This window comes from Miniopterus natalensis, chromosome 1 (assembly GCF_054644295.1).
Source record: "Miniopterus natalensis isolate mMinNat1 chromosome 1, mMinNat1.hap1, whole genome shotgun sequence".
NCBI classification, from domain to species: Eukaryota; Metazoa; Chordata; class Mammalia; order Chiroptera; family Miniopteridae; genus Miniopterus; species Miniopterus natalensis.
This window is the reverse complement of record NC_142081.1, coordinates 62,015,990-62,034,895: the sequence shown is the minus strand read 5'-3', so window position 1 is coordinate 62,034,895 and position 18,906 is coordinate 62,015,990.

Sequence of the window (18,906 nt, the reverse complement as noted above, 5' to 3'; positions counted from 1 at the left end):
AAAAAATAAAAAAATAAATAAAACATTGCTAGCATTCTGGAAAAAAAATTCTGACAACATAGAGTTAGCACAGATTCTGTAAGTTAATGGGGTGAGGTCTGGGAGGGTGCTGAATGTAGAGCTTTCAGGTCCTCTCCCTGTAGAATGAGGGCATGTTACCCACCTGGCACATTGATACCTTCACCAACCAGCAAGCTCCATTGATCTTTGTTCTCCAGAGATTTTCTAGGGGTTTCATTGTATAGGCATGATTGATTGAATATTGGCCACATGTTTGGAGTAAATCTCCAGCCCCTTCCCTCCCCAGAGGGTAGGTGACCCAGCTCATAGAAAGTGGCTCAAAGTTCCAATCCTCTAATCCTAGGGCTGGTCTTTCCAACATGACCAGCCTCTATCCTAAAACTATCTAGGGGACCATAAGGAGTCACCTCATCAGAATAAACTATTAGGTGTGATCCAAGGGGCTCATGAATAACAAAGATGCCCCTATTACTCAGGAGATTTCAAGGATTTAGAGTCTTCTTCCTAGGAGCGAGGGATAAAGGCCAGTCAAATTCTTTATTATACCACAGTTTCTTGATCATCAATAATGAATGTACACAGCACCAACTTGGCCAGGAGTCTTTGTAGTCAATATGGGAAATGTCTAAATGTACTTGGCATGACCTGCGCTCACTAAGAACTCATAGCCCATTTGGAAAGACAAGTCACATAAAATGGTAACAAGAAAGGTTACCCAGAAAGAGAGTTTTCTTTACTCATCCATTAATTATTCTTAAAACAATAGCAAGCAAATGAGAAATAGCAGTCAGGAGGATAATCTAAAAAGTCCCTCAAGTTTCTTGGAGAAAGTTTCTACACAGTCGTATTATGACTATGACAACTTTGCAAACCCAGTACCTGCATCAGCAGCCAGGACATATGATCTAACATGTGCTCCTAAGTCTTCAGAGCTGTTTTGGTGCACTTTTGGCCTCCCATTCTTACCTTCTCTCCCCAGTTCCCTCACACTGTCTGCTCAACTGCATCGTCCTTAGTCTCCTTTGCCTTAGTTTAGCCTTCCTGACCTACTAGTTCCTTAAAATTGCCTTTAATCAACAAATATTTATTGAAAACTTAACAGGTAAAAAGGTATTTCAATATACATCAGTATTTTTCTCTTCTGAAGACCATACTCTCTGGGAGTTGCTAAAAAGCCAGTGGTTAAGCTGTAATATCAATACAATATTAACAAATGATACTGATTTGATGTACTCAGTACCAAACTAGTTATGCCTTATTTATTAAAATTTTTTCAATTACAGTTTACATTAAATATTATTCTGTATTAATTTCAGGCATATAGCATAGTGGTTAAATGGTCATATACTTTACAAAGTGTTCCCCCAGTAGTTCCAATGCCCACCTGGTAGTTATGCCGTCTAAGGCCTTCAATGCTTTGAATCAGTGTCTCTCAAAGTTTTGTGAACCTGAGTAGTTCAATGAGGTGTTTCTTGAACAAGGGGGTTTTATTAACAAAAAATTTTGGAGCCCGGACAGTGTTGCTCAATGGATGAGCGTTGACCCATGAACCAATATGTCACTGGTTCGATTCCCAGTCAGGGCACATGCCTGGGTTGCAGGCTTGATCCCCAGGGGAAGGCATGCAGGAGGCAGTCAATCGATGATGTTTCTCTGTCACCAAAGTTTCTATTTCTCTATCCCTCTCCTTTCTCTCTCAAAATCACTGAAAATACATTTTTAAAAATTTTGGAAAATATAGCATGCCTATATGTCCCTGTATGATAAATATTTCATAGGACATGTTTAACTGTTTAACCCAGATGACTGTTCTCTTGCAATATACTTAGAAGATGTTTTCAGAAAGCCTGCTTTAATTGAAAAGAATTTTATCCCATCCACCAGGTCCTTGAAGGAGGTATATTTGGAAGTCAATGTTCTAGATTAAACCATATAAAACAATAAAGCAAAATAGAAATGTTAGCTATTATTATTATTATTCCCTGAAAGGAAGATCCAAGTATGATTAACTAGTAATTAAACTACTGTCCATCAATAGTCAGTTTGATATATCTATCAGGATAATCCTCTTCATGAAGCATTATTATTATTAGCATTTATTATTATTAATACTAGAAATAAGTCTTTTTATAAGCTTTAAAATGTCTAGAGTTAGCAGAAAAATATGGTTGAGGAAACAAAGCAGTATACAGCCACATAATTGCCCCCACCATGTACTTGGTCCTTTCCATTTCTTCAAATACATCTGATTAAATCTGTAGCTGGAGGTAAATCAAATATGTTTGCTTAGTTCAACTGGAAATACAGGCACATCTCAGACAGAGACCTTACCCTCAAGGAGCTCATAGTATAGGGGAGGAAAAGAGGCCCATATACAGATAGTGACCACAGAGTATAAGAAGGGATGCTTTAAGAGATAGAAACAAAGGGAAGAAAGCTAAGGAAGAGGAACAGTTCGCATGACATAATCAGCAGGAACAAAGACCCAGAGGGGAGAAACTGTTAGGCCAGTGCAGGGACCTGCCTTAGAGGCACTGATGGTCAACAAGGAAGAGAGAGGAGCCTGGGGATGTGACTGAGTGTCATTTCATGAGGGAGCTTATTATGTCACGCTAGAGACCTGCTTCTCTATTTTCTAGGGCTGGGTCTTCCAAGGGTCATGCAATGGTCCTTTGGAAATTAGAAGAAAACACAATTTCTGATTATATTTATTTTTATTTTGTGCCTTAAAAATTCCTGTTTATCTGTTTTTAAAGCACTTAATACATATAGCTTTTGTATGTGCATATTGTTTGCTAATAAATAGATAAATGTACATATATTGAACTGGGGGAAGCTTGAACTTTTTTTCTTTACCGATGGGCATGTGGTAAAATAAATTGAAGACCATTTTCTGGGCCCTTTGGAGCTTATGAAGAGTTTTAAATATTGCAATTAACTTACATATAGAGTTTTAATGTGAGAATTAAATTCACATTTTTGATGGATCAAAGTTTATTTTATGGATTACTGGAATCCTTCTCATCTACTATTTATTAAGAAACAAAATTTAGTACAAAGGGGTTCTGTACCTAGCTTCTATCTACCTCCATACACATCCTCAATGCCATCAGTGGAGTGAAATTTCTAAATACAGATCTTATTAAGTAATCCCCTTGTTTAAATCATTCAATAAATCCTCATTGCCTCTGTGAGAAATTCAGATTTTTCAGAAGAAAGTACCATGCTGTCTCTTACCTCTGAGCTTGTGCGCTTACCATACTTTAGGGATGAAGAGGATCAGGTCTTTATTCTGGGTGCCTTCAGCCCTTGTTCTAGCCCTGACTGTGGGTTGAGCTCTTGAAAGAAAAGACTAACAGTAATGATGAGGTGTTTAGTGCCACTCCCACAACCTCTAGCCCCGACTCTCTCATAGGCAGGGGGAGCCCACAGCCCAGGGGAGAACAGGTAGTAGGGAAAGTATATAGGGCTCTTTTGAAGTTCTGAGTGGGGACACTCATACAAACAAAGAATTTCAGACACTTATGGGCTCTGAACTGGATTGGCTTGCCTGGCCAGCAGCGGCAGAGACAGGCCATCTTATGCTTTGGAAAACAGCCATCTATTCAAGTCCATCTCAGCCAACTGATCCATTTTTCAGGACTCTTACTCCCATTTTCCTGTCACTGGTGTCTTCAGATAAAGTGATGGACTCTCTGATGACCAGCTGCTTGGGCACTTGGGCCTAGCCATTGGGCCTGCGCTATAGGAACTCTGATCAGACCAAGCAAGAAGACTCAGATGGCCGTCTTAAGGTCTTGCCTAAACAGTGGTAGACATTAACAGTTGGTGCTTACTTAGACAATCCTCTCCAGTAGCATCTTAATCGCTTACGAAGGTGACTTATATTTATTTTCTTTATATTCTAACCCCACTGTCTTTTTTGCTTTATCAAATGATCCATAATTTTACACTTAATTCATATGTATAAATAATATTTCCACAACCTAACCAAGCAAGTAATGGACTTGTGGCAGGGTTTCTTTTATACTGAGAGAGTTCTTAAAGTGGGTAGAAGGTCTCTGTAGAAATTATTCTAAACAAGCAGCAATTTCCAGTAATAAAATCCCTGCAGATCCTTTGAGACTACTTGGAGATGACTCTCCCTTTTGAGGGTGGAGGGTTGTATTCTTTAACAGGAGCCCCTGGAGTCCTTCGGCTGCCACACAGCACCCTAGGTTTGGGCCTTTTCTCCCCAGGACTTACTCTTCACTGGTTCACATATCTCCCTCCCACAATGGACTAAAGGCTCCTGAAACCGAGGGTCTGCCTTGTCTGTCATAGAAAGAGTGAGGGAATATTGAGTGGTTGAGTAGCTGGCCCAGTCTAAAGATGTTAATGGTTGCTGACAGACAAATGTCTTCCATTACGAAGCAGTTGTCCGACATAAACCACCAAGACAATAGGACAGCTGAGGTACATTCAGTTATTTGTAAAATGGGAAAAGGGGTGAGAAACCACTTGGCAAGCTTTCCCCCTAAACTGTATCCCAATCACTTCCCTCACTACCCTTACCCCTCATATAAATCCATGTGAGAAAGGTACTTGGAGAGATTCATAGGGACTAAGGATCAGAACCTAACTGGCTGGCTTGTGTTCAGGAAGCATTTTCTAAAACACTCCCTGTAGATGCATGTAGGCCTCCCCAAAATGGACCTACATATGTGGACTATCTGAAGCTAGACCACTGTCCTCTAAGTCATACCATCTGTCTTTTAGATCAGTGGTTCTCAGAGTGTGGTCCCTGGAACAGCAGCAACAGCATCACCTGAAAACTTGTTAGAAGTAGAAGCACAAACTGTCAAGCTCCCTCTCAGACTTACTGACTCAGAAACCCTGGGGGATGACCCAGCAATCAGTGTTCTAACACACCCAGGGGATGCACAGGAACATGACATTCTAGAGAGAAAGTGGTCTCTTTGACCTACTTTCAGCCACCTGAAAGCAAAACATATATACATATATATATTTAAAAAAACAACAACAAGTTCTCAGGCTTGACTGTTCATTCAAAATGAACTTATGGAAACACCTTACCCATTCTCATAGCATATTTGTTTTGAGTACTACAGGTGCTTGAATAAAAAGTGCCAATGAGTTACATTGAAGAGTAAACCTAAAAAAAGTAAATGACCCAAACAGAGACCATCTGCCCCTGCAGCCACCCCCACATGTAAACACACAGGCTGTTGTTAGCAAGACAGGTTTTTCTCTCAGGGCAACACCACCCGTGGTATCCAAACAGTACACCTGTGCATTCAAACACAGAAGCACCCAACGACTAAGGACACAAACTATATAAATTTACATGGTGATATGTTTTAAAAACATATGTTGGGCTTAAAATAATTGATCCTGGTTAAAATATATATATATATTAAGATGCTTACAGTAAGGGTTTGAGAATATAATAATATTAATACCATCTGCGCAATAGCCATCAAGAATGAATCAGCAACACACTTTTTTTTTAAATCCTGTAATGGATGCTCCTGAACAACACTGTAATTTCCATGAAAATGTTCTTGAAATTTACTACCATATTTTAAATACATTAATTCATTATCATTTTCTCCTACGTTTTTTCCCTCCCTTTTCCTGGAAGGTAGTAAAACCAGGAATCATGTTTTTCAGATAATTTCCATTTCTTTAAAGTGCACTGTTGGGCTGCATATGTTTTTCTAAATATATTACCATTACTGATATATTTCATTATTTTGCTCAATATTCTACTAAATATTGTTTATCTTTAAAATGACACATGTGAAAAAGTTGCTATTCCCCAAAGTATTTTGAGCCCAAATAATTTCACAGATCAAATGCATTCAACTCTCGCCTCATTGCTTGTATTTTCTGTGCCTGTTGAGAATTACTCTGAGGCTTTGCAGTTTTACTCCTGCAAGACTGTTAAAAAAATAAGAAATGCTAAAGGACTTAATTTTTTCTCTCTAAAAAGGATTCTAGGACCTTGGAGAACAGGCACTAAACAAGGGACAAACAGTGTGCACAGATAATTTAAATGAATATTAAAGATTCGTGCAAAATAGGTGAAATTAATCTATGCTGTTAGAAGCCAAGGTCACAGTACCCTTGGCGGGAGGCTAGGTAGTGACTGGAATGGAACAAGAAGGGGCCTCTTGGGTGCTGGTGATGGTTTTTTCCTTGGGTGATGGTCTCACAGTTGTACAGTTCATGAAAATCAGCACCATGTCTTGTGCACTTTTCTGAAGTATAATATTTAAGTGGCTTCAATATTTCATAAAAATAATTAATGATCCTTTAGTAAAAGTTAAAAATAATAAAGGTACAGGCATACTTAGCTCTATTTTAATATGGAAACCAGCCTCTGCTAAGTCATGTGCTTCCAAGAAATACTCACAATGATACATATGACCAGAGGTAAGGCATGGGGCGACTTACTTTTTAGAAAAAAATAAATATTAAAAAATAAACTAGCAAACATTGGCTGAGGCGATCATGTTACATATTCCTTCTTTTATTAAAAGCTCCCTGAGTGTTCACTCTGTGCCTGGCTGTGTTCTAGGTGACAGGAGTACAGAGGAATAAATCCCTGTTTGGCAGCTTACATTCTACTGGGAGAGGCCAGAGACTAGGAGATATCTGTGACGTGAGAGGGACAAGTGCTGGGAAGAAAACCAAGGCAGGGCGAGGAAGCAGAGAGAAGCGGTGCGGCTTAGGATGATCAGGTAAGGCCGTGCGCCTCTTAAAGAAGAGGTGACATTTGAACAGGTTTGAATGAAGTTTGGGAGCAAGCCGTGTCCAGATGTGCAGAAAAGTATTCAGGCACAGGGCAGCAAATGCGAAGGCTAGGATGCTCCTCGAGTTGCTGGAACTTTCACGAAGGCTAGAATGGCTAAAGCCAAGTGGGCTGGGTACGTGGTAGCTGATGAGCAGCCAAGTCAAACAGCCAGTGGACAGCATCATGGAAAGCCTGGATTTTATTTTGAGAGTGCTGGGAAGCCATTGGAGAACTCTGAGCATGGGAGTAGCATGGTGTAATTAAAAGACAGAGGTTAAGTTCTGCTCTCAGAATGCAATGACATATAATTAAGGTTTAAAGGATATATAATTGTGTTCTATAAATCCTGGTGATTTGATCTGATTGACTTCTTGTCATTTGGCCATGTTTAGTTACCTTGTTGAAAAAGCAGAAGGTTTTTGAGTCCTGAGTTCAAATGTGAGCTCTACCAATTCCTAAATTTTTAACCTTGGGCAGTTTTTTAACTTTATCAAAAATGCAAGTGGGGGAATCACTTGGCACATAGTAGATGCTCAACAAAAGGTAGTTAGTGGATATTTTTAAGATGAAAAGAAATCCAGAGTAAAGAAAGAACTTTTTAAAGGCTAGTCTTTGTTTCTAAGCAATGTCCTTCAGCGGGAGAGGGTCACAGAAATCCCCAGAAAGCTTCCAACTAGGCTATGTCAATCTGTCTAGGTTGCTATAACAGAATACCACAGACCAGGTAGCTAATGGACAACAGAAATTCATTTTGATAGTTTTAGAGGCTAGAAAGTCCAAGATCAAGGCACCAGCATGGGTGCATTCTAGTGAGGTCCCTCTTCGTGTTTCATAGCTGCTGTCTTCTCTCTGGGTCCTCATATGATAGAGGGGGCGAGGGAGCTCTGTGGGTCTCTTTTATAAGAACGCCAATCCCACTCATGAAGGCTCCACTCACATGACCTAAGCACCCCCAAAGGCCCCACCTTCTAATATTTTCATCTTTGGAGGTTAGGATTTCAACATATGAACTTTGAGGGGACACAAACACTCAGACCATTGCACAGAACAATTCATACAGCTGTCCCCTGAGACGTGCGGTGTGTAGTTATGATATTCTGATCCTGCAGGTATCACGGCTATGTTTTATTCACTGGAAAAATAAAGGGTTCAGAGAAATCAAGGTTCCTATTTTAGCTCCTAAATACAAATTCTGTTTAGAAAATAAAAATCTGATCCTGAAAAATTGGTAGTAACCTAGTTGTTTTTCACTAGGAGAATAAACAAGTAAGTTATGGAATTTATGCCTTGTTATCGAAGGCTATGAAGTGGTTCAAAGAACAAAGTAGATCTAGTGAACTTGAAAAAGCAAGTTATAGGACTATATAAATAATATAAAAGTATATAAATAAAAATCATTCTGTATGCTTCTACAGAGACACTTTGAAGAAAAAGCCCATGATTTTTTCACCTTTTATACTTTTATACTGTTTAAAGGCTTTTTAACTAACATGTATCTAAAACAAACAAAAAATCTTAAACATTTTAAAGTATATCCTCAAAAAAAGCAAGATCTGTATAACTGGAGATAAGAATATGAATCCACTGAAATAATAAAAAATCAATATTTCAATATTCATTGAACAGAGACTATGTGCCAGGCACTATTGCCAACCGCTTTATGTGCATAATCTCATTTAAGCTCTAAAGTAGATACTATTTGATAGAGCAATGGAGTCATGGGACAATAAATAACTTGTCCAGACTCACATGCAGAGCCTGAGTTCTAGCCAGGTTCATCTGTTTCTAAAGAAATCCTTTAACCATAACGTCCCTGCTTCCAAATATAATAGAGATAAAGCTAACTTTGTAGGATCACTACCTTTGCAAATTATCTGCTCTGCCCAACCTACTGGCAAACCTGCACCTATATTGCTGACAATAATTGATTTGTTTTAGGTATTAGCATAAGTTGGGACCTGAAATTTTATCACTAAAATTACTATTGCCTTGAATTGTAACCCTACAGAGGGTAAGAATTGTATATAATAAAAATAGATTTAAATATTAAAGATGAATTTTGTAATGTTGGTGAAATAGGATTCCTTATTAAAAATTGCTGATTAAATTAATAGATGTAACTTAGAATATTTAGTTTATATTACAATTCAAAAAACTAAGTGTACTCTTTGTTTTAACTTGACTACTTACTTGTCATTTAAAACTTACCATTATATGTTTCTGTTCTATGACAGGTGCTAGACTATTTTACTGAATTTGAGCAAATAAAATACCTTTGGTGAGTGTAGCAATTCAGTTAATATTTATCAACAAAATGGTGGCCTGGAACATTTTTCAAATATTCTATATTTTTATGAGATTGCCATGCAATGAGGTACAGTATGCAGAGGGGGAAATATAGAGGGAAAATGTCTCAGATGAAAAGAAAAGTTAACATTTATGTCTGAAAACTGTTTCCTTGCCATGTTGCTTGACAGTGATGCGGATAATTTTATCCCCTAGTGAGGTTTACAATTTGCAGAACTAGTGGTTATGTTGATCTCATCAGAACCGAGTGGAAAAGAGTAGACATTATCTAAATATCATGCCGAAGATGGAAATAACCTATATGGCAAATGGATTCCATTTTTATCAGAAGATTTTTTTACTCCGGAGGTTCTCTCTGCAGCAGCCAAACTGGTTCTTGGGATCCTCTCTACAGGTAGAAATCCAATTTTCCCTATTTGTCAAAACATGTTCCTTTGATGATCCCAAACATTGGTTGGGTCATGGTTAGCTGGCTGGGAGGAAGGCAGTGTGGGCAGTGGTCCTGTGTTGCATCAGACATCATATTACGTAAGAAATACATTTTGTAAATATGTGTCTATGTTTCAAAGAAGAAATTTCAGCCTTAAATCTTATACCTTAAAAATGGATTTCATGCATTTAACATTGAGTCTATCCTATAAACAAAAACAAAAATCACTTCAGAGTTTCCTCCAGTTTAACTTTCACTGTTCCATTCTCGGGTGACCTACTCCAGCCAACACCTTTAGCTGCAAGTCAGGAGAGAAATCACGTATCTCCGCACTTTCAGTGCATCATTATTCCACTCAATGACAGTATCCTGGCTTGACTACCAGGTAGTCCAGTTGACCTCCTACAGTTCATGGTTCTCCTAATTAATACACACAAAGATCTTCTGCAACCTTTTTGCATTGTTAAACGGAACATCTTGGAGCATCTTCATATGTTGAGTGAGTGAGGGAAACACATGCTGTCAGGCAAATATTCTGCCAGCATTTTCTACCATATTAATTAGTTACTTATCTGAGTATCATCAACTGCATCCTCTCACTTACGTAATAAATCCCTCCTTACATTTGTTTTTATCCCTCATGTTCTAAAATTTTGAATCAGAGCGATGCTGCTACATCCTTGTTGGGTTCATACCAATGTTTCTGGACTACTAAGGTTCCTGTCTTAGAACATGAGTCAGTCACCTCCCCTAAACCTTCACCTTTAAAGACCTCCCCTTCCTTAACCCCTGGATCAGACTCAGTGGACACTTGTGTAATTGTGACCAGACTCAATGGACACTTGTGTAATTGTGATCAGACTCAGTGGACACTTGTGTAATTGTTCCTCTTGAAGGACCCAGATCATTTTGAGGCAAGAAATAACTTTTTATTATTGTTTTTTTGTAATTAAGTACATCAATCCTTGTAAGATCAGTAGAAAGTTATTGGTCACCTAACATCGTGGTCCTCAAACCTGGGAGGAACAAAGCAGGGCTGCTTTGTTACTTTCTTGGGACCCACACCTGGAACTATGCTGACAATGCCACAAGTGGCGACTGAGCACTTGAATGTGGCTGGGACAACCAAAGGACTGGATTTTTAATTTCCTTTAACTTTAAGTTGACATGTCCACATGTAGCTAGTGGCTACCGGGTGGGACAGTACAGACATTGGTTATTTCCTCACCCCAGAACATGACACCTTGGAAATTCCAATACAGTAGGTCTAGCATTTGGCCCTAGAATCTATATTTTTAGGAACTCCTTGGCTTCTTCTAGAGTAGAGCCAAATTTGAGAAATATAGAAATACGTTGTAAAGAAGCATAAACAGAATTAAAAGAAATTGGAAAGGCAGTAGGAAATGAGGTGTGAGAATTGTGTTTGTGCCTGAAAGTACCAGGGCCAAGTCCAGATAAAAGGTATATTCTCCCAAAGTAACCTGGAGTAGTGGAGCCACACTGAGAGGAGCCAAGGTTTTTAGCAAGCAAATGAAAAGTACCGAGTGATGAAAAATAAGATCAGGAACAGGATCCCAGCATGTAAGTTGTTCTGAAGCAGGAGAGATTCAGAAACGAGGCCTGGATAAAACATGAGGTTCAGGGCTGGCTCTCTGTCCGATGACGAACCCATGTTATTGGTTGCTTTGTTGGGGGGCAGAAGCAGCAAGTTGAAGAAGCCATGCAAGACAGGCCACAGAAAAGGAAAAAGAGGAGATTTTAAGTAAAATAGAAAGCAGTATATAGTAAAGAGAAAACCACTAACAATTGTCTGAGGTTCCGCTTGGTAATATCAAAGCCAATTGCTTATCCACCTTAGCTTTACAACTTAGCCATGGAGGTTCCCTCGCTATCTATGGCATCAACTGGATGTCTGTCATTTCAACTTATAATCTTTATTCCATATCTTTTGAGTTTCAACATAAAAATCTCTTTGGGCTCAACAAAAATGTATATGTAGTGATAACAAGTCATTTTTATTGTCACCTCATATCAAAACGAGGGCTATCCCCAAAATCCATATTATCCTCGACCTACTGGACACTTCTCTGACCCCTCCCTTTCTACATCTCTCTTCTTTCCCCAGGTGCCCAAATGAGATAGCTGTAGGTGATTAGAGACATAAAACTAGGAGTTGCCAATGTGCACTGTTTCTAATATGGATAGTAGTTTTTAAATGTGTCTATCAGTTCCTAAATTATATTAAATATCTATACCAGGATGAAGTGTTAGTGTCTCCACAACATGCTTCTGTTAGCAAATATTAAGTACAAGACTGCAGAAATGGAAACTCTGTCTTTTGAGCTAGTAATGAATTGCCCATCTAGCTCAGTGCCTAGTACACAGAAGATGCTCAGAAGTATTTGATGGATGAGTGAGTAATGAATGAATTTACTCTCCAGAGAATTGATTAGTGGTTATCAACCAAGAGATAGAACCCAGAATCACATGGGAGTCTATCTTTGTTGTTTAAAATATGCACACTCAAAGCTCTGAGATTCCCATACATCTTGAAGTACGGAGGAAAATGGGAGATAAGTTAGGATTAACAAGGGCATCACATGTATTTTGACGATCTTCCTGGGTCAGTCTACGCCCTGCTCTCTCCACCCCTTATCCTGTTGAGAAGCATAGTTTTACACCATAACTAAACTGATAGGTATTAGTAGTAATAACCATAACAATAATATCATGCATAAAATTTAAACTTACTTATAATAATGTCATATATTTATAGATTTGCCAAAAGACTTTTATGTATATATCACCTCACTAGATGCTCACAAAATCTCCAATGACAGCACTAATTTGATGGGTATGCAAAATTGATAATGTTTGTGTTTTCACAGGAACTTGAACTTGCAATGTATAGGAAAAAATGAGAAAATGGAAGATAGGTTACTGGGAAAAACACATTTAAGGTAAGGTATTTGAAAAAACCTTAAATATTATCATATTACAATTATAGTATTTTTGCTACTTCTGTCATGACTAATAATCTTTGCTGTTTAGAATTATTGACTTTCTCCTTTCAGTGAAAACATCCTTCAATTAGATGTTAAGAAATAGTTTCTAGTCTTTATTCTGCTGCTTACCATATGAAACTCTAGGAAATAATACAATTCATCTCTTTGAGTCAAGATAATGAGATTTTCCATCTAAAAACTACAATATTTAGTTCAATTAACCTCTCTGAACCTCAATATCCTGATCTGTAAAATGGGAATAATTATATACCTGCCTAGTCATCTTCAAATATTATTGGCATGATCTAATACAGAAGTCATAATTAAATGCATTTTTATCCTGTTTAAATTCAACTAAATGTGATCGGTCACAGTTTAGATACAGAGAACAATTTAAATTGTGTTTTCATTTACTATATCCTAGGATGACTGTGAAGTAGGTATATGAATCTGGGGCTCAGCTGGGGAGAGAGAACACCAACTGCTTGGCCTTTTCGAAAATGTATTGGTTTCTAATGTGCTTTCCTAAGAGACTTTTGTGGGTAACTTTGACTCCTTGTTATTGTTGCCTCACTCACTGGCTTTGGTACCAAGCAATGTGTATGATAAAAATTCTGTGTTGAGCCCTGGCTGGAGAGCTCAGTTGGTTAGAGCATTATCCCATAGACCACGGTTGTGGGTTCGATCTCCTGTCAGAGCATACACAAGAAACAACCAATGAATGCAAAAATAAGTGAAACAGCAAATCAATGTTTCTCTCTCTCTCTTTCTCTCTCCCCTCTTCCCCCTTCCTTTCTCTCTAAAATGAATAAAAAAATAATTCCATGTTGATGGTATATCCCAGTTAATAACCTTGATATTTTGTTGTCATCATTGTTCTTAATCTATTTATCAATCATAGACTCTTTCAGAGTCCCCCCACACATAGAAACAGTCAAATTCACATTTGCACAAAGTTTGTGCACCATTCCACCAGAGTTTTGAGTCTACTGAAGTCCACAATAAGGATCCTCTACCTTAAAAGAAGCCACCACTAGTTATGTCCAACAGCTGAAGATTCCATTAATGACACATTGGATTTGTCAGCTGTAATTCCAAGTATAACGGAAGAGTCTGCCTAGGTAGTTCTCAGTCCAGGCATTTCTTGCTTTCTCCTAAGTAAAGCTGCAATGTCGCTGGTGATCTTTTCCACAGGAGCACACACATCGATCTCTGGTGTTTATTCATTATCAGGCAGGTGAAAACACAGCTTTATTTCATTTTCCCTTCTGATGTCAAAGCATAAACTGTCTTTTAATTCTGATGTGTCTATCCATTCAGAGACAGTATGAAAAACAGCTGAGGGTCACCTAGCCATCTATCACCTTGGACTCTCCAGGCCAAAATGGGGTGGCTGTCTCATTTATTAGTCAGGGCAACAAGGGTGAACCGGGTTGGACCAGGCAAAAATGGAAAACCCAAGCTATTCAACAGAGAAATCTGTATGTTCTGTATCAATGGGGTAGGCCAGGAGCCTTTCTGCACAGGGTCCAAGGGAAATAAAAGAGGAATTGTATAAAAACTAAGGCCTAGGCCCACATTTGTCTGAATGTGCTAAAAAATAACACAGTCCAATGCAAATACAACTTCAAAATGCAGCTGGTTTACTGTGCCCTTTCCATGTAAAAACTAAAATGTATCTATGCTTGCCTTATCTCTCATCTATTTAAAGTCCTCAGTAACTTCTCCCAAATCTTTGCTACCACAAAACAGGTAATGTAATTCCAAGTTATCTTTAATCCCTACCCATTTCATTGATAGCTTTAACTACAATGATGAGGCCTCCAGAAGGGTCTGAGGAAACAGGTACAGAAAGATACACAGGATGCACTGGTCACCTCAGCGGGTGCCTAGTATGAATGATTTCCACATTCCAGTACTTGTAAGAGAAATGAATGCGCCACTTACGAGTCCATTTAGAGATTCACTGAGGTCAGTCTGCTAATAAAGTCATCTACTTAAGAGTGGGTACCTGATGACGATTACTTGACTTTTCAATGCCTGAAAGCTCTTGACATTCCACTATCCATTCAATAAAAAGAGAATTCTCAACCAGTTTAGCAAGTCCTTTTTACAAGAAAAATGGATAATTGGGTAACTTCGACATCTACCTGTAGCTAAAATAGAGGTAATCCTTGAAACCATGTGCAGGAAGCTTTTGATAAAATCACAATTAATTTTCTCCCCTGAAATACACAGTAGTCAGAAGCTGCTTTTTAATCATCACTCTTTCTCTATTTTATATGAATAGCAATGAATTGTGCCGTACTGTTTTAAAAAACATTTAGAAGGAAAACTCATCACCGGTTGCACATTATATTTTTATAAATGTCATTCTACATTTATACCGGCAACTGCAGCAATCTATGCAAACCAGGCTTGAATGGTTAGCAAAGAAGAGTATTTACAAACACCTTGGATACTTTAGCACTCACACTCTTTCTTCCTGCCACAGTGAATTTGAGTTGGATACCACAGATGCTGTCAGATCCGAACACAAGCGCATCCTTCAGCTGCCGGCCCCTACCAAGAACGCCAGGCAAAATCTGCCCATCTTTTATCTACATCTCCCACCCTGTAGCTCACAATTAGCGTTTTCAGTGGAAAAGGAAAATCAAAGGACACCAGAAGTGCAGCTTCTTCCCCATCCCCATGGACATGAGAGGTGTCAGAAGCACCAACTGAACAAAATCCATCTCGAACAGGCTTCTGTACCCCTTTCGAACTAGTCGTACTTGTGCCCCCTCAACCACCACCAGCATTATTTTAGTTTACAATATAATTCATCATCAGGACTCATCGGGCGTTACTGCATTTCGATGATTAGAACATCTCTCTTTCTCTGTCAGGCCTACCTCTAAACCCCCACGGCCCATGATATCACATTATAGTACTGCAGATGTTCTTTAAGAGCTACAGAATAAAATACAAGCCTAGGTCCTGTTTTCTTTCCTACTCAGAAATCATAAAACCATGCGTCCTTATGAGTGAGAGATTAGTACATTTCATTATTCATCCCTGTATGTCCCATACCTATTTTAATCTAAACTTGAGTGTGCTCAGGGAGACTTTTAATAACTACATTTTCAGAGCAACTCATTATTATAGGGATTTTAATATCTCTTGTTGCCCATTTTTCTACTGGTAACAGGTAGTACTAGAGCTGTATGCACCGAAGTAGGATTTAATGAAGCCTAATGTTCATCCAAATGAATCTCTCATGGCTAAATAAGTAATACTGAACACAAATATTTTTGTGTGTGGAGCAGATTCTCCAGAGAAAGGCACAGTCAATGTGAGTAATGAGTGACAGTTTCTTAAAGGTTAATATCTTCTTTAATCTATTTCCATAGCAGAAAGGGGAAATACTGTATTACGCACTGGGTATGCTTTGGGGATTACAGAAACAATTTCAGCTATAATGTATATGCTAAACCAGAGAGAAAACAAGGAATGCTGCACATACATTTTATTTCATAAAACACAGAAGTGCCTTAGATATATTTTTTTCTTTCTTATTAAAGAAGTGCCTTAGATGTGTGAGTATGTGTATGTGTGTGCAAAAAAGAAGAGAAATTAAACTCCCTTCAATACCGGACCAGGAACTGTGATTGTCACGTCAGGTAATGAAACCATTAAATGCACGGTATTAAGAAGAGACAAGATGCAATTAGCCAAGAAATTACTCTGATCTCAGTGACATTTTCAAAAAATCATAATACAATATACATCGGAGGATGTGATTGACAGCCTAATCCAGTTTTGATGGGACGTAGTCCACATACTGTGAGTAAAGCAGTGCGTGTCCAGATAAAGCTCACAGCTGTGAATCTCTGATATGTCCTTACAGTCTTGTCACCCAGGAAATTCCTCAGGTTTAAAGGATGATGAAAGTATCGCCCATTAATGACAGGATCATCCCCTGCCCTGAAATAAAATGTACTAATCCCTTTTGCTAGGTCTATGAATTCCTAATATAAATTATATAAACTCTGGTAATTCATCTCTGTTAGCACAGTTGTGTTTGGAAATTGTACAGCAGTCTTTGCCCTGTTTGAAATGCTAGACGAAAGCAAGACATGTTCGTTTAAGCTGCAGCATCCGGTAATTTAACAGAGCAGACAGAATAACTTCTGGATAATGAGAACAACAGATGTAAAAGAAGGGAAGTTTAGAAGTTCTGAGGGGACTTGATGAACTTACGTTTCATCTTTGCAAAGAGGTCAGAAATAAAATGTACAATTTTTTAATCAAGCATAGGTCTTAACTTTGAATGGCTAAATAAATGACATCGAACAACTGTGACTAACAAATAATTATCTGGAATTAACCATTATCCATCAGAGATCTTACAATTTTCAAATAAACAGAGTGTTAACGTACAGCTAAGGCGAAATGATTTTCACCAGTTTTATAATGCATGTGACTGTGTTAATGACATCCAGCCCAGACCCACATATGTATTCTACATTATAGACAACACACATTATGAGATATCTTCATACAAATACACAGCAAAAAGTGTACATAAAGGTAATGAATATTTCAAAATCTGCAATTATTTCATGGAAACAAGGCACTTAAAAGATAATCATGGTATTATCAATATATTTATAATCTGGTTAATATTACTTTACATTTCCTAATGTTTAGTTTTTATTTTTAAATTTGGACACTAAATATTACTTTAAGTTATCTATCAGAGTTATTATTCAAGGAAAAGTATAGACTGACTAAACTTTGCTTTCTAAAATGTAACTTAACTTGGGGAAAATGGAATACATACCTCAGGACATGACTAAATAGCAGTCAGATTCTTTTTTTAATAAATATACTAGATTTCATCTATGGAGAGAATAATTAAGTGATAAAGAGGCTACCATTGCTCAAAACATGCTCTTTGGAAACGCCTTCAGAAAGACTGCCTGATCACATTAATCGCTCCTATAATCATACTTTGCTTTTAATAGCAATCAATACTTTTTGTCTTTTATCTGAATAATCAACTCAGTTTCAAACAACTTTGTTCTATTCTGCAAACCCAAAGATGTCTGCAATTGTTAATGATGTACTATCACTTACATTCTTTAGTGAATTTGGATGGCACCATTATTCATTATAGCAAAAAGTAGACAGAACCCAAATGTCTATCAGCTGAAGGACAGATAAACAGAACTTGGTATATCTGTCCATACAATGGGAGACCACTCAGCAATAAAAAGGAATCAACTACTGATAAATGGTACAAGCATGAATGGATCTCAAAAACATTATGCTAAGTGAAAAAGGCAAGACACACATACACACACACACACACAAACCCACATATCATTTGATTCTATTTATATGAAATGTCCAAAAAAGAAAAATCTCTAGTAGCAGAAAGCAAATTCGAGGTTGCCTGGTGGTAGGTGTGGGAACAGGGATTGATTCCTCGTGGGTATAAGGTTTCTTTTTGAGGTAATGAAAATACTTTACAATTAGATTGCATTGTGGTGATGGTTGCACAACTCTGTAAACTTGCTAACATTCATTGAATTGTACACTTACGACGACTGAATTTTATGGTCTATAAATTATGCCTCAATAAGGCTCTTTTAAAAAGAGAAAAGGTCAAATGAGATATCATTTTTTTAAAAAGCACAAACAATTTGGAACAGAATACAAGGGCAAATTATAAAGAGGGCCTTTGAGAAACCAGAATTACTAACACTTCCTTAGGTGATTGTTTATAAGGATGATATTAATTTGAAATAACAGTAATTATGTTTCAGTCAGCGCTCATGTATGTTGCCATACAGAGTGCCTTGAATAACTTACTAATGGTTACCATTGCCTTTGCAATGAGGTCTCAACTCAAAGAAAATGAGCAATTTCCAAATAAACTAACAATCAGATACCTTATTTGAAAAGAAAAGCAAAAACAATCCTTTTTTGCCAACAGCCTGTCTATCTTGTCATAAAACTTCAGCAGAAATCATTGTCACACATAACACCTTCCATCCATGAAAATTTATCTCCACAAAACCCACCTCTATCTCCACAAAACCCACCTCTAATTTCAGAGCTCACCATATGCCCTATTTTGATAGTCCTATAGGAAACAGAACAGGGAGAACCAGTTCTTTAATGTCACCCTAGCTAAGGGAATTGTAGTCAAAACCATTGTCCTAAGATCAAAAGCTAACAATGTACATAGATTCCTGGCACTTCTAGGGATTAAAGGTACCCCACAGGTATGATGGGTTTCATCTGAATTCAAGCCCCTCCAACTTTAGAAGGTTGCAGCAAACTTGAAATTTAAA